The sequence below is a fragment of the Eucyclogobius newberryi genome, unplaced genomic scaffold (genome assembly GCF_026437365.1).
Source record: "Eucyclogobius newberryi isolate DKJ021-1_F unplaced genomic scaffold, fEucNew1.0.hap1 SCAF_19, whole genome shotgun sequence".
NCBI lineage: Eukaryota > Metazoa > Chordata > Actinopteri > Gobiiformes > Gobiidae > Eucyclogobius > Eucyclogobius newberryi.
The window spans coordinates 20,018,372-20,035,776 of record NW_027315823.1 but is presented as its reverse complement, the minus strand read 5'-3'; positions in this window follow the sequence as shown (position 1 = coordinate 20,035,776).

The window sequence follows — 17,405 nt, the reverse complement described above, 5'->3', positions numbered from 1 at the left end:
GGTGTGGCTTGATTTAAATTTGACTTACGCAATGCATTCTGGGAGGGAAACACGCCCAGCAGCGTCATCACAACAAACATGGCGGCGCCCGTGTCCCCCGCATGTTCCCCCGCTAGCCTTCGCTACCAAATTAAAGGATAGCGGTGTACAAAAGGTCGATTGAAATATCTTAAAATCGGGAGATTTAGTCTTTAGTTGATAGAGACGTTTTCCGTCATTGACTGTTGAAGCCTGACCCCTGGCGGTCACTCCGAGTCTAGGCAGTGACCCCCAAACTGGAGGAGTGGCTCGAGCAGAACCCAGGAAGGACGTCAGAGATCTCGGTCCAGAAAAGTGCAGTGCAGGAACAGCAAAGATACTGCGCAGAACCCTCAAGCTACAGGACCCGAGCTTGAAAGGGGACAACCCGCGGAGGGTGAGGTGAGAGTTTTATATCGATACTGTGACTCAGTATCAATATATATCCAAATATCGGTATATACACGTATCGATACTGAGTCTGTGACAATATATTGCTGTATTGATTTTTTGAACACAACCCTAACAGATAACATGTCAAAACAATTCAACATAAAAGGATTAGTGCTAATGCTGAAAACCTGTGAGGAGGTTATTAAAGCAGTTTAGTCCATAATTGACTTGTCTTTTGTTGGGTCAATTAACAAGTTCAAATTATGTTGTTGTTGTTGTTGTTGTTTTATGGCGGTTGGCATCCGAGTGTTGCATTACCGCCAGACTTTATTCCTCAGACGTTTCGTAGTCCTCAGACTCTGTCGTAGTCCGTAAAAGTACTCCTCCCATTGCTTTGGCGTTACAAAGCCCATGAGGTCATGATGTGTTTTTGTGACTAGAATAGTTGTGTCAGAGACCAACCGGCTTTATTCCAGGGAAACTCTTCTTCACCTTCCTCGCCCTCTTTGACGTTCGGTGCTTTGGAAGTACAAAGCCCATGAGATCATGGGACGTCTTTGTTGTTTTACAAAGCCCATGAGGTCATGGGACGTCTTTGTCGTTTTATCCTTTAGAAGTCCTTCTTCCATCACTTTGGCGTTTCTAGGCCCATGAAGTCCAAGCGCGTTAGAACATCCTCTTGCTCCTCATCCTCGGCTCAGTCTCCAACACCCCCCACCGCTATTGCACTTTCCGCACCGGTCCCCATATCATAGCGGGTCCCACCCCCATCATTCAGACAAACCAACTCCCTTTGATTGATAAAACCCTCTACCACCTGCCCATACCTATCGGTACCACTACCGCCCCACAAAGCGCTATGCGCATTAAAATCCCCACACCACACGGCCTTTCCCCGAACATCCTTACCGATACTATGTAAGGACTCTAACGTTAACTCACCACACGGATTATAAAGGTTAACCACAGTAACAGCTTCACCACCCAGCCAGACCCTCACCGCCAGGGCCTCCGGCGCTTTACACACACTGACAACAACGTAATTTAGGTCATCTCGGACAAACACAGCCACACCTCCGCCTCTACCCTGCTCCCTATCATTCCTAACACACACATACCCTTGTATCCCAAAACCCCACCTAGGTTGTAACCAAGTCTCCTGCACGCACATAACGTGAGGCTTGTTCAACAAGGTAGAGACAAAATGCTTAAATTCCTGGCCATTAGCACGAAGACTACGCGCATTCCATTGCAAGACAACCACCGCCATTATGAGCTCCCGGAACCTGACGGCGCATCGGGAGCCCCCCCACTCCCACTGCCAGAATGGGGCAGGGCGCCCTCCCGCAGCGCATCCTCTATCTCCGTCCACTCGGGGCCCCCAGCTCCAAAGTACTTCCCTGCAGCCTTAGCGATGATCTTAGTCTTTTCGGATCTCTTCTTGGTTTGCCCAGTACAGTTAATCACTTCCACTATAAAGAGGAAGAAATCTTTCCTCTTCACAACCAGTACATCCTCCGCACCCACAGGGCCTCTGCCCGTGGAAGCCACACTCACAGGCATCCCAGTGGGGACCTCCCCCTGGCCGCGGGCAACACTGCCCCCTCCCCTGTCGCCTAGGACACCAGCAGCACTGGCAGCCCCCACTGCATCCACCGTCACCTGACTACCAGACACCTTCTTGACCGCATCCGCGTAGGATATGCCTTGAGAGGCTCTAACTTTTTGCACCTCAGCAGCCCTCTTGCTGAACACGCATCCCCCGTAGGCAGAGCTATGCTCTCCCCCACAGTTACAGCACTTGAGTTTTGCTCCGTCGTCACACTTCCCATACTCGTGGTCTCCTGCACATTTACCACACTTCTGCTTCCCTCTACAGACCGCTGCAATATGCCCAAAGCGCTGGCACTTGAAGCAACGCAGGGGCGGCAGAACATATGGGCGTACGCCATAGCGCATGTACCCAACGCACACCACACGAGGCAGGATCCCACCTTCAAATCTAATCATTATCGACAGGCTGTCACACCTTACCCCATCCCGGGTCATCTTCAACCGCCTAGCATCCACCACCTTAGCTCCAGTCAAATTCTCCTTTATGTCATCCACAGATGTCGTCGTAGGGACGCCTACTATAACTCCCCTGACCGTGCCTCTTACAGCATCAGACACAAGAATGTCCTTCCCCCCCAGACACTTAGCTTCAATCGCCTTCCTTTGCTGAGCCACGTCCTTGCACACGACCAGCAGCGAGCCATCCCTAAGGACACTCGCATGCTTGACCACTCCCACAGCTACAGTCAGGCTCCTTGTCAACGCCATCGGATCCCACCCCTTAAAGGACGCATTATCCTGCGCGAGCTTTATGAACACCTTACACTCTGAACTCACATCCCCGACATCTGCAACCCCCCCGCCCTGCTCCTCACTGAGAGAGCCCTCCATAGACGAGCAAGAAGACGCCCTACGCTGCACAGGATCAGTGGCTCCAGGGGAGTCCTCCCCGCTGTTCATATCGTCACCGACCAGGTCACGCTTCCTCTTCTTCTTCCCCGTCATACGGACCGAGGCGTTCCTCTATGTTGCCGTAATATCCAAACTGTTGTCGTTGTTGTTTTTTATGGCAGTTGTTACATGTTGTTGTTGTTGTTGTTTTATGGCGGTTGGCATCCGAGTGTTGCATCACCGCCAGACTTTATTCCTCAGACGTTTCGTAGTCCTCAGACTCTGTCGTATTATGTCCATAACTGCGTAGGGTGGTGGCTGTGATCACAGAATCTCCCATGTCCACGGCCAACTTCAAAGCAGTGCGCAGCATGGCGACGTCACAGGTGAAGAACAGTACTGCAGGACAACAATAGTTGTAGTAGTAACAGTAACCCTCTAAGAAAACCTTGACATCAAAAAAGCAGCTGATGTAAAATTGTGACTGCAATCAATTATTTTTCTTACAGATAGACCAGGAAAGAAAGGTATTTGTATTTTTTCCTATTTATTTTTTCAATTTTGGTAAAGATAAAGCCCTAAAGTGGATTTTATTTAATTGTGTTTTTATCATCAAACTTACAGGTCCCATATCATGCAAAAATCTTTAATTAGATAAAAATCTGACATGTCTAATCAGTCAATTAGTCATTCATTTAGTCAATTTTGTTATTGTTTTAGTTATTTTTATTGAATAATAATAATAATTATTGTATTTAAATATATTTTTGAACTGGACTGTTCAATGCATATGCCTGACAACATAATGACGCTAGTTAGTGGAAAGGCGAGGTTGAATATTTGGACAATGTGGACCTGTAACATAGCTATTACCTAACACAACTCTGTCCAGTCTTGTTCCCATGAATTCCAAGTAGCCTTGGAAACCCAATCCAGCCATTTTGGCGCATTTTCACATCCTCCTCAGTGTGGCCTTCGTGTTGTGCCAGCTGCTTCTCTCTGCTTCAGCCAACTGGAATGTTAAGCCCCACTTGTGGCTTGCTTTGTCCCCTGTAAGACAAGCCAAACAAAAGACAAAGTGGCTTGTGGTTGTATTAGATATTCCAATACCCACAAATCCAGCCTCTCACTGATTCTTCTTCCGCCGTAACAAAAGGACGTGAAAAAGAATGAAAGAACAGTGCACTTTTCTTAACATTATTATAAACACCGTATTTTCCGTACTATAATGCGCACTGGATTATAAGGCGCACTGTCAATGAATGGTCTATTTTTGATCATTTTTCACATATAAGGCGCATTAAGCAAAACAAAACGTGTATCACACAAAATCGCTTCAAGATCAGTGAGCACAACCAGAATTAATCCATATTTAAAGTACACTGGATTATAAGGCACACTGTTGTTTCTTTGAGAAAATTAAAGGTTTTTAAGTGTGCCTTATATTGCGTGAAAAACGGTAAAGATATATTCAAAGACATTCAGTCATTTCGCTGTGGTGTCCTAACTTGTGTAGTCACTTTTTACAAAACGAAGCAGCTAAATATATTCTTATGGCCTCTCTGAAGTGAAGTTATTTTAAGCAGTTATTATGCAACACTAAAAAATCTTGTGAAAGGAAATTAACAAGGATGTGCCTAAACTATCTTGTAAGATTTCCCCTCACGATAAGTACTGAACAGAAAGAGGCATTCTAGTGAGCACACTGACAGGTAAGAGGATAAGCCATCACCATGCCAACACTCCCAAAAATGGAGGAGTAATCACAAAGTATTTCCTGGTCATTAGTGTGAACACAATTGAATGCACAAGGTCAGACAACAATATCAACAGGACAACACAACATGAGGACCATCACGTCATAATTTTTATCTGCTTAATAGGTAAGAACTTTCTGAAATGACAAGGCCTGACTTCCCATGCTTATGTTGACAGTAATGGGGCGGTAATGTCTATTAGGAAGAAAAATCCATCTTTAACTTGCATTCTATACATTCTTTCGAATGATGTTAAATGTTGTTTACACGTGTCATATTGCAGGTGGCAGCAGCAGTCAGATCTATGACAACCTCTTACAAGGTTTACTTTTCCCATTGGCCAGTTTCTGTCAGAGATTACATGGTAAGATAATCATTACTGTTCATTATATATAGTAGCGAATGGTGGCGCAACAATATGTACTTTTAGGCCAATACCGAAACCGATGTTATGGGAAAAGCTTGGGACAAAATTGGGCTGATATTTTCGATAATGTTGTTTGGTTATTTTAAAGACTTTAGTTTGAATAGTTTGAACAAAGAAATAATGCTGTAAAGTTTACAGTGTAAACAAATTACTTTTTAGAAGCTATTTCTTCTTCCATAACCCAAGAAACAAATTTCATTTTTTTTCAATGTATAGAACCATTTGGAACATATAATACTCCACATTTAAGAAAATGTGTGAGAGATAATAATTTATTTATCACTATGTTTAGATATGGGTAGGCTATAATACAATTATTTGCATAAGAATAAAATGAGTCTTCACACTTTCTGTATAAAGTCCCAGTCCATATGTCATCCAAACCCATTGTGTTGCTCTTCCTCCTCCTGTAACAGCAGCAGCAACGGTCTCGTCTCCTCAGACTCTGTGGGCCATATTTTGCCCCCAATCTTTGCCCGTAACTTGGGCTCATTTCCTGACATCTTTGTCGGCGCAACTGCTTCTTCTTCTTAAAACCACTCACATCAAATGTTTATTCGGTTTACATTTGGAATAAATTGATTATTTAGGAGGTAAACTTGTCTGAAAAAAGTTTACGTTTTTTCTAATTTAAAAAAATAATAATTTTAGATTCCAATCATCTTTAACATTTAGAGGGATGTATTATTATTTGAATTTAATTTTCAAGGGTGCACCATGCAAAATGGTGTGTTTATGTGTGTCATCTGACCTATAACTTGTCAACAAGCTTGTCTTCAAGGATACTTTGAGGGTATTCTGTGGAACATTCCAAGCAAAGTAATAATATACAATATATAATATAATATATAATATACACTAGAAAGGTTACGTATTGCCACTTCATATCAATATAATCAATTCCTGGTTAAAATAAAATGACCAAAAAACAAAACAAAAAACATCATATATTAAACTTTATTGGTCAGTGGGAATTCTAATGCCAACTCCATGCAATATCCATGACCCCCTCTATTGCAATGAATGGACAATCGGATTTTTATTTTCCTGTGCAATGTAGAAAACAGCAAACCTTTTACCAACTAATTATCTGTTCCTAAACCGAACTCTAATGTTAACCCTTGCATAATGTTAAACCACCGGAGATTTTAAGGTGCTAAATACTAAACTTAGTGTTCATTAAAACATATTCTGACACTGGGGTGATAAAAGTATTTGCCAGAAGTGACAGAAGCTGCCAGAGTTTATTAGACTTGAGAGGGAAGTGTGAAATGGGGGATGAGAGAGAAGAGAGGACATGCAGTAAATGTCAGAGTCAGGATTCAAACTCACAACACTGCGGCCGGCGGCACATGGAGCCTGGCATACGTGTGCTGTACTTTAACCACTTGACCACCGGCAGCACGGCTGCTGTATTTTTATGAACATTTCTATGAACGTTTTGCTCACTTGCAACAAAAATGGCATATTTCCATGGTAACAGATTTTTGGCCTTATTCCGCTCCGCCCACTTTTGCTTTTGTTTGTCACGGATCCGCACTTCTGTTGTAATCACATTTCCGGTCAAGCAGGAACTTCATTCACTCAAGTGGAACAAGGGAAAATCTTGCTAAAATATGCTATAAAATAGATTGATTTGTGTAAAATGTCCAATGCTCATGTGTAACCATCAAGTCATGAATGCACTGATTCACTGGGCAACCTGAAAACCTTTTTTTTAGTCTGTGTAGAGTTTATTTTCTCTCAAGGTCGACAGCATTAAGTTATTTAATACAACCAGAAGGAGGACTACGTCAGATGGTGGCGCCTGGGATGTCATGGGACATCGGAAATACGGTGAATAGAATTTAACATTTCACAGAGTTGTCCTTTGGTCCCTCTGCCTTAAAAATGTGCATGTAAATCAGAAACAACCCACATTGCAAAAATATACTGTACAATAGACTTAAACATATTTTTTTTGAATACAAATCCAAAAAAGCAACAGACATGTAAAATTGCACCAGTTAAACTTTCAAATAATAAGTTTTAAAAAAAAAACACCCTCACAAAGATATTTTTGAAGCTTTGAACCTCAGGGCCAGTGAGGAGAAGCAGAAGATAAAGAGACCTTGCACGAAAGAAAAAAAATAGATAGAAACACATCAAAGCGGGAGGTAATGAAGCTTGTCCAATCCTGGAGAGGCGCACAAGAAAACAGAGATGGTCTGATTGTGGGGTTGTCGCTGAGGGAGACGAAGAGGGGGGAATTGTGATGAGACAAGAAAGCAGGGGCACAGTGGCAGCTGGACCATTTTCCTTTTTTATTGTTAAAATCACAACTCCATCCGTCTTCTTCCGCTAATCCGGGGCCAGGTCGTGGGGGCAGCAGTCTAAGCAGGGACTCCCAGACTTCTCTCTCCCCAGACACTTCCTCCAACTCTTCCGGGGGGATCCCCAGGCATTCCTAGGCCAGCGTGACATGGGTCTTCCCCGGGGCCTCTTAACCGGTGGCATGTCTGAAAGACCTCCCCAGGGAGATGTCCAGGAGGCATCTGTAACAGATGCCCGAGTCACCCCAGCTGGCTCCTCTCAACGTGGAGGAGCAGCGGCTCTACTCCGAAACTCCTCCAGTGTGACTGAGCTTCTCACCCTATCTCCAAGAGAGAGCCCAGGCACTCTGCAGAGGAAACTCATTTTGACCACTTGTTTTTGCGATCTTGTCCTTTCGGTCATTACCCAAAGCTCATGACCATAGGTGAGGGTAGGAACTTAGATTGACCGGTAAATCGAGAGCTTTGTCTTTCAGTCCAGAGGCACTGCCCCCGACTGCAACGTGATGTTGCAGAGACGTGTCAGCCAAGACAGTCCTACATTATCCAGAGACTGGGTACTCAGGGCAGATCTCATCCACCCCCGGAGCCCTGCCACAAAGGAATTTGTCAACAACCTCAGTGACTTCAGCTTGGGCGATGGACGAGTCAGCCACCGAGTCCTCGGTCTCTGCTTCCTCTTCGGAAGATGTGTAAGTGGGATTAAGGAGGTCCTCAAAGTATTCCTTCCACTGTCCGACGACGTCCCCAGTCGAGGTTAGCAGGTCTCCACCCGCACCATAAACGGTGTCGCCTCTTGAGGCGATGGACGGTTTGCCAGAATTTCTTTGGGGCAGACTAAGAATCCTCCTCCATGGCCTCCCCAACTCCTCCCAGCCCCGTATTTTTGCCTCTTTTACAGCAGATACCGCAGATACCTGTCAACAGCCTCAATAGTCCTACAAGCCAAAGAAGCCTGATAGGCCTCCTTCTTCAGCCTGACGGCATCCCTTACTTCCGGTGTCCACCACCAGGTTTGGGGGTTGCTGCTGCGACAGGCACCTGAGACATTATGACTACAGCTCTGACAATGGAGATCGACAACATGATCCACTCAGTTTGTTCCCAACAGACCCTCACAATGTGCTTGGGTCTGCCAAGTCTTTCTGACTTCCTCCTCCACCAGTGGATCCAACTCACCACCAGGTGGAGACCGGTTGACAGCTCTGCCCTCTCTTCACCCGAGTGTCCAAGACACGCGGCCGGAGGTCAGATGACATGACAACAAAGTCGATCATTGACCTCCGGCCTAGAGTGTCCCGGTGCCATGTGCACTGATGGACACCCTTGTGCATGAACATGGTGTTCGTTATGGACAATCCGTGGCTAGCACAGAAGTCCAATAACTGAACACCGCTCGGGTTCAGATCGGGGAAGCCGTTCTCACCGATCACCCCTCTCCAGGTGTCACTGTCGTTGCCCGTGTGGGCGTTGTTCCCCAGTAGAACAACGGAGTCTCCGGTCGGGTCCCAGGGACCCCAAGAAGGCCGGGTACTCTGCTCTGCTCTTCGGCCCGTGGGCCGCCACAACAGTGAGAGACCTGTCCACAAACACCAGGGTGAACTCCAACACGTGGCGGCTGAGCTGTGGGGCTATAAGCAAGCCCACACCAGCCCCCCGCCTCTCCAGAGAAGTGGAGCGTCCAGCCCCTCTCGAGGAAAAATCACAACTTCTTCAACTGAATGAATCAATTAATCAATCTACTCATACTTTGTTTTCCACCTGGTATACTTTCCCCTGTTGGTTGTGTGTGTGGTGAAGCAAAACCTCAGCGTGTTCGCAGAGGTAGTGCTCAGAAAACGTTTATTCTCCTCCAGCAGGACTTTTCTTCACATCATTAGGCCCAAGCAGGAGTACATAATTGATATCGCAGATATATTTAGAGATATGAGAAGGGAATAAGAACCAGGGAGCACAAGGTAAAATATCAACTTGAGTTATTTAAAAAAATAATAATAATGGTAACTGATATCACTGTGAAAGTTAAAACAGTGAATACACAAATTTGGCTGGCACTAATCAGCTGAAAGTGTGGGATCCCAGTATTTGAGTATCATGAGCAGCAGGGAGGTCAGCTGTACAAAATATATATGGTTGTATGTATGGATGAGTATCCATCAGGTGCTCGGGTTTCCCTTATCAAACCAAAACATGCACAATAGGTTAAATCCTCCACCTACGGTAGTCTAAACCAAACCTGGCACAAAGATCTGGAGATGGGTCCCTGAGCGCAGCTTCTGCTCCAACAATTAATTTCCCTCCTGAGGGATTAATAAAGTACACCTTAACCTTATGTGTTTGTCCAATCTTATATCAGTGGTCAAAAGTCATTTGTCAAAACCATCATCCATTACAGTGATCAGCTGTGACCAGCGAAGCGTTTTCCATTTTGCAGTAGGTATATTAAAGGAATAGTCAACATATCCAAATAAGAGTAGCCTCTTATTTGGATATGTTGATACAATTTAATGGATACGTGTTGACACTTGTGGTGGTCTGGGAGTTAGATTCATGGTATCTGTACATTATTGCCTGGCCAGCCAACATGTAATGGGTTGGCAGTGTTTTAATAATGAGTTCTTGGGGTGCCAGTTAGGTCTCCTTCCTGACATATGGGATAATAAATATTTATATACAGTATTTTTTAAGGAGTCAGCAGTTGTCCCTTAGTTTGAAAAACTCACACAAGGACATATAGTACTAGAAGGTGCATACTCTCCTCTACTTGAATGAAAAGGAAGAGAGATTTCAGTTTTCAACATATAATGTAATAGTAAAGCATAACAAAGTCCACAGAATCAAATGTACATAATTAAAAAAAAGAACCCGACTTCATAGGTTAAAGGCAAGGCAAGCAGGCTAAGAAACAGCTCTCCCAATGAAGGTGCAATGTGTGCAATGTCACAACGTCCCACACACCCAGCCTTTGGCAAATCAGTTGGTTGGTCGAGTCACCTGACGTGCTGATGTATGACACGTGTTTGCAGATGGTGATGGACGAGTGGGGAATGGACGTGAGATGGAAGAATTGCTCTTTTAGAGAGAACTGGATGACGGCGGCTACCAAGGCTGACAAGGGACTGAACAGCCTCTGCAACTGTGGAAACAGGTGTGTTTCATATTCTGATGTGGCTGCTCTCGCTGTGCTGGGATTCAGACATTTTTTTGTATTACAGAAAAGTTTAAATTGACGAATTGGCTGACGAATAGGTGAAAAGACAGGGCATGGGCATGACTCTATACAGTCATGTAGCACACAAGCACATTTTGTTAAGACTGAGACATAAATATACATGAATAGGCAACCATTCCGCACTATTCTTTAGTCAGAAATAACTTACAGTGGAGGAACACCATGTTGGCAAAAGAAGAAAAAACATGCCTTCTGGGGAACCAACCACTCTATGAAATTGTACTTTTGTCACTAAGGTGACACTTTGTGTTTAAAAACTACAGCAATCAGGGTAATTACCATGACAGTGTGAAGTGAGCTCATATCACTCCTTCACTAAAGGTATTCATGCAGGGTTTGACAAACATTAATCTTGTCAGGTGTCAATTTACACTTGCATTCACTTCGACATGATGAATTGCTTTCTGAAAAGAGGCCATACACTTCATCATCCAATAGTTTTTTGCAGATAATAAGCAGCTCTCATAATGACACTTTACAACCTCTGGGGCTTTTTCTATAACACAGCAGGTACACTAACAAGCAATGGTGGAAATAAGTGGGTTAACAGCGGCTTGTTTAGAGTCTTAGGCTGCCATGGTGCTAAATGCACTTGGTCATCAGTGTGAGCTGCCTTCTGGACTCACCCTGATGTGATATTCTGACTGTGGTCAAACAGATGGCGGCCTGGCAGAACACTTCAGTAAACTGGCCTGGGAGCACCTCACCTCCCCCCAAGAAACTGGAGGAGGAAAGTATGTAGTCTGGCATATCTGACTCTGCAGCTCATGGGAATAAAACACAAGCTTGACTGGGAAAAAACAACTGCATTATATTGTGTCTGTGTTACTATATTTCTAGGTGATTCATGACTAAAGTCCAATGTATTTGCTCAAGCTATTATAGTAATAGAGCAATAAAATGTATAAAAGGTAATAATGTGACAGTAAATGTGATAGATTGATGAGTTGGGTACTGCTGACTCCGTAGCACTACATAATGATGCAGCTCACTAAATATTTGCATTTTCCCTGGAGGTTGTATACTAAATGTTAAACAAAAACAAAAACACTCATAGTTTATGGATATTATATATTTGATGATATTCATTCTTGCTATTCTGGCTTATTATACTTGATGCCGTTCCTTAAATGACTTTGAGAATAGCTCAGGCTGTAGTTTTAATGCAAAACTTCAGAGTAAATTTCTACACGTCTTTTTAATTGTTACTTGCTTAATTAGGATTACCACAATGATATTAATAGATGTAATTGTACCTTTGAATTGTATTAGAACAAAGTTGGGTAAACGAATAGTGTAGAGGAGGTAAATGAGCACGGTGTTCCCTGGAGCAGACACAACAGTATAGTGAGAGGAAAGATTACTGCTCGGTAATGCTCTGCTCAATGACGGGGAACCGGACAAGAATAAATGTGCGTCCTGGAGATGAGGGCTTTATACGCTGCAACGTTTCCAAATTACTTCACATCACTCTCTCACAGACTTCCAAATAAATGCCATTCGCACAAGATGGCTTATTTTGTATATTCCCTTTTCTCACCATTTCCAGGTCTTGTTTTGTTGCTAGGGACTTGTTTTGCCTAGTTATTTGTTTTCTTCTACCTCCAATGTTTGGCTGTAGACTTCCATTTAAAATATATATATTTAACTGACTCAAAACAAGTGAAGTAAAATGTCTTGTGAAAAATAAGTACATCGTAAAACACACTATAAAAGACGTGCCCTTGACCATAGTTTCGGAAGGTTAAGTAAACCTCTTGTAAACAACACTCACATAAAGGTTGAAGTTTTAGTTAGCCAACCTTGGCAGTTGTAGCATAAAAAAGAGACCTGTACGATGAAAATAGGTATAAGAATAACATCTGGATATAAATGAAATAGTTATTGTTATTTAATTGCGTATCAAGTGGAAATGTTAGTTCTGAGTAGGTTCGACTACAGTAGGTCACAGTATAAATATACAATACAATATACAATTTAGTTTGTGTAGTAGTATAGTGTAGAAATTGTGTTATTGTTATTTTTTTGGTCAGAACAGTGCATGATAATGAACATACATGCTATACGTGGCTAATGTCTATCTGTTATACATCATTCACTCTAACAAACACTCTCTCCTTCATACACCTGCTTAGATGGACACTGGAAGCAAGGTGGGTGAAGTGTCTAGGCCAAGGACACACTGGCAGTATGCACTACCGCCCACCCCACTGTGGCACCCGGCCTTCAAGTAGTTTCCCATCCTAGTACCGGTAGTAACCAGACCCTTCTTAGCTTCCAAGATCTGATAAGATCTGGCATTTACAAGTTACTTTAGCCACACGATGTATGTCACCTCTGTCCTGTAGTATTCCACATGGGTCCATTCTGGAGCTATTTCTTTTCTGACATGTTTTCTATTGGTTGAATTGTAAATTATTTTAAGCATGTATCATACCACCTGTACGCTGATAACTTACAATTGTATTATTATTTGAAAGAAACAGAATTGGGATAAAAAATTGGCTTGCTGAAAAGTGGAGCCAGATGAGAAATCCTTTATTTCAGGACCACCTTGGCTCTCCGGTCCCTTCTGCACAACCAGACATCAGACATCATTTGGGTGTCTTTTTGTCTTGTGGTCACTGTAGCCGTAACAGTTTTTACTGCGTGCGGCGGAGCACGTCGGGTGTGAGCGGGGGAGCGGGGCGGGCCACGGCACCAACGCAAAGTTGGAAAAGCTTTTTTGCGGCAAGACGTGGCGTAGCAAATGATCAAGAGATTAGGCTCTAGTAACGTGCCTACGCACTGCACGGAAGAAGGACCAACACAAACCCCGCATGACAAGACACATTAGTTTCTCACTCCTCTTGAGAATATCTCAATGTGGTCATCTCACAGTTTCGGTTGAATGGGATGTGTCCTAGAGCCCCCAGGGCCCCAAGGGCCTGTGGACCATGTGGATTGAGTAAACAAACATGCGCGACAGGTGACATTATTTGGAGAGTTCATAACTTCTACTGATAAATTTACCAAAGGATGATCAGGGATGTTCACTAGAGGTGAGCAGGTCTATCAAGCTACTATCGTTTTATCAATGCGTAAAATGTAATGTGATGCCAGACATTTATTTTTTTAGTCTTTTGAGGGGGGAGGGGGTCCAGAGAGAGACACATTTTTTTTCGTCTTTTAAGCTTCAACCTATTTTGAGATGATCCCTAACTAACTCCAATTGTATCTTTACTGCACTGGCTTCCTATTTAATTTTGTTGATTGATTTCAATGTTAGCTTTTAACTTATAGAGCTCTAAACGGACTGGCTCCCCAGTACACTGACTTGCAACACTTCCAGCTCTGCTTTCCGGTACTCAGGTCAGGTTCTCTTGGCAGGTCCCGGTAGGAGCCCGGTACTCAGGTCAGGTTCTCTTGGCAGGACCCGGTAGGAGCCTGGTACACAGGTCAGGTTCTTTTGGCAGGGCCCAGTAGGAGCCCGGTACACAGGTCAGGTTCTTTTGGCAGGGCCCGGTAGGAGCCCGGTACACAGGTCAGGTTCTCTTGGCAGGGCCCGGTAGGAGCCCGGTACTCAGGTCAGGGCCCCTTGGCAGGACCCAGTAGGGGCCCGGTACACAGGTCAGGGCCTCTTGATGATACCAAAGACATGCTTTAAAACCCAGTGGTACCTGTCCTTTCAGGATGTCGTGCTCAAAGTATGGATGCCCTGCCCATGTCCCTCCATAGACTGTTGATTCTTTTAAAAAGCAGCGAGAGACACTTTTATTTAAACAAGCTTTTGATTGACTGATGTTTTTTTATGGTAATTCTTCATTGTTGTCTTGTTATTGCACTCTGTAAAAGATGCTCTATAAAAAAAAGTTTTACTTACTTAGTTTTACTTTACTTACAATTATTATGAGAAAAAACATCACATTTGAAGATTATTCATCATCACTGAGATAATTCCTGTTGTCTGAAAATGATACTATTCCTCTCTTTTGTGACTGGCTTTATGAAATCAAACTTTCTGAATGACAAAATAGTTGATGTGACAACAACAGCCAGATAAAAAGTAGGCAAGGCAAGGCAAGTTTATTTGTAGAGCACATTTCATACACAAGGCAATTCAAAGTGCTTCGTACAGCAGGGAAAATGCAAAAAGTACTTTACTTTTAGATGTATTCGTTGAACTATTCACTTTATTCCACCCCACCCACTTTTGTCTAGCCGATAAAATATGATACAAAGTAAATTGATTTGTGTAAGATGGCCAATGTTTTATATGACTGACAAGTCAACAATGCACCAATTTTCTGAGTGGCCGGAAAACGAGTTTTTAGTTCGTGTAGAACTTATTTTCTCTCTAGGTTGGCAGCCCTATGTAACTAATATAAAAGGAAGGACGATTATGGCTCATGGCGGTGCTCAGGACAATGTCCAGTATTTTGGTATAGGTCTGTGCAGCCTCTTATTTAAAATGTCCACACAAAAATGTTCATAGGAAAGTAAAATCAGGCCCTTCTTGCACAACATTGACAATTATCATGGTTAGTTGCACACCATGTAGGCCCATACATAAAAAAAGGAAATAAACCCCAAAAGAAATAGCATCTCACCCAAGTTTTCAACATCAGCCGCCATGTTAACAGTGTAGTACGTCTTTGCAATAATGGAGGAAAAGTGCTTACTGTCCATTTTTTTTTAAGCTCTGTGACAAGAAATGGTTTTCAAGTAGCTTTTAACTCAAGCTGTCATGTGTCATTTTGAGAAGTTGCCTTCATTTCCACATGATGAATCGCAGTTTGGAAAGAGGCCACACACTTTGCCATTGGCTGTTCCACAAATGACTGATGCGCCAAGCTGATAGATCACTCAATTGGCCAGTGAGACGTTCATGCCTTCTTCCCGTCCACAGAAAAATTGAATTGAAGTCTTCTCTATGTATCAGATAAAAATGTCGAGTTGCTGACAGATATATTAGATTGCTGGACTGGACATATCCCTAAAGACATTGCAGAATATAATTTGTGAATAAATATATGACATATATATATATATATATATATATATATATATATATCACATTTTAGAACCCTATAGGGTTTGACATATATCACTCAGAGTCTTAATTTTTCAAATAATCAGAACTAAGTACGAGGATGTTGGTGGGGGTAGGTGAAAACAATATTCTGTGCTCTTAATTCTCAATTGCAGGAAAATACTTCAAAAGATTATTGAAACATGCACAAATCAATCAAAATGCAACTTTGAAAGTGGAAACACCCAGTGTCTTTGGCCTTCAAATGTACGCCTGCATTTCCAAATCAGTAAAAATGCCAAAGCGACCCTAAAGATCCTCTCAGTCCCTGCGCTCAGCTGTGGAGATGCACTGAGCCTGCAGACACATGAGATACGGCTTTAAATGCACGTTTAACTATTCACAGCCACTGTTCACCAGACGTCTAACTACACTGACACTCTTATATACTTCAAACAAGTTTGTGCCACAGATTGTAGCGAAATGCTCCGCTTGTCTCCACCTCATCATCACATCAGCCGATAGAACCCCCAAAAGCACAGGTCGAGACTGAACTACCACCTTTAACAACTAAACACAACAAGGGACTCATCGGTTTGTTGTTTTGTATTAGACTGATCTTAGTTTATTACTGCACAAAGCCTGTATTAATACACCACACCCCCTCTGACACCCCAATATTTTATGGAACGTTGATACCCTTCATATGACAAACGGTTCCCGACCCAAAAATCTGCTATAAAATAGGACTAAATTACTAATTCGTTCTACTTTCAATGGCTCAAATTTGTGGGCAACTCATCTTTTGTGCAAATATGTCAAGACATTTAAAAATCTTCCATGATTTTTTAGAAAAGATATTGTTTCTGCAAAAGTCAGTTTGTTTAAATGCCAAAAACACAACATATGGATTTTTTTTTTTCTTTTTAAAGGTGGGGCATCCAACAAAAAAGGTTAAGGTACACCACTATTATGGTGATGTAAAAAAATGCAATGCTTTGTTAATTTGTGTCCAATATTTTGGTGCAACCGGACAGTCCCAGATGGTTTGCTTCCTGGTAACCACAGTTTCTCCAACATTCAGCCCCTCACTGTGAATAAATTCTTTGACATGGGGTTAAAAAATTGGTCACATCTTCCAACAGAATTCCTTTTATCTTTTGCTTATAATAACACCTTATTTGTAAATACCTGTACAAATATACAAGTACAATTTTTTCTCCAAGCCAAAGGATTCCTTCAACATATCAAAGCTTTTCATTTGATTTGATTTTACAATCTGGAAAAAACTAGACCTGCAACGAGCTGGCTCCTGTCCAGGGTGTGCCCCGCCTAAGGCCCAAAGTCACTGGGATTGGATCCAGTCACTCGCTAGCTACCCCCTAATGGGAACAAGCGGTAGAAAATGAATGAATGTGAGAAAAAAAATCATTTAACATTTGGTTTAAATGATGATGTTTTAAATCATTAAAACCATGTACAAGGATGAAGCCAGCCCCTCCTTGAACTGCCAACATAACCTGGTGGAGGGGTTTGAGCGCCCGAATGAGCCCAGGAGCTATGTTGTCAGCTGCATAACGCCCCTGATAGGATCTTCCAAGGGAAACAGGTCCTAGGTGACGGGTCAGACCAAGAGCAGTTCAGAAGCCCCTTATGATGAGTAAAATAACAAGGCCAGTTACGTTACCCGGATTAGCATTACCGGTGCCCCATGTTTGTCTTATTCGCCTCTGCCTCCTCCACTCTTTTACTTTGTGTATTTAGGTCTGATTTTAGATCCTTAATTGCCAGCAGCATATCATTGGAACAC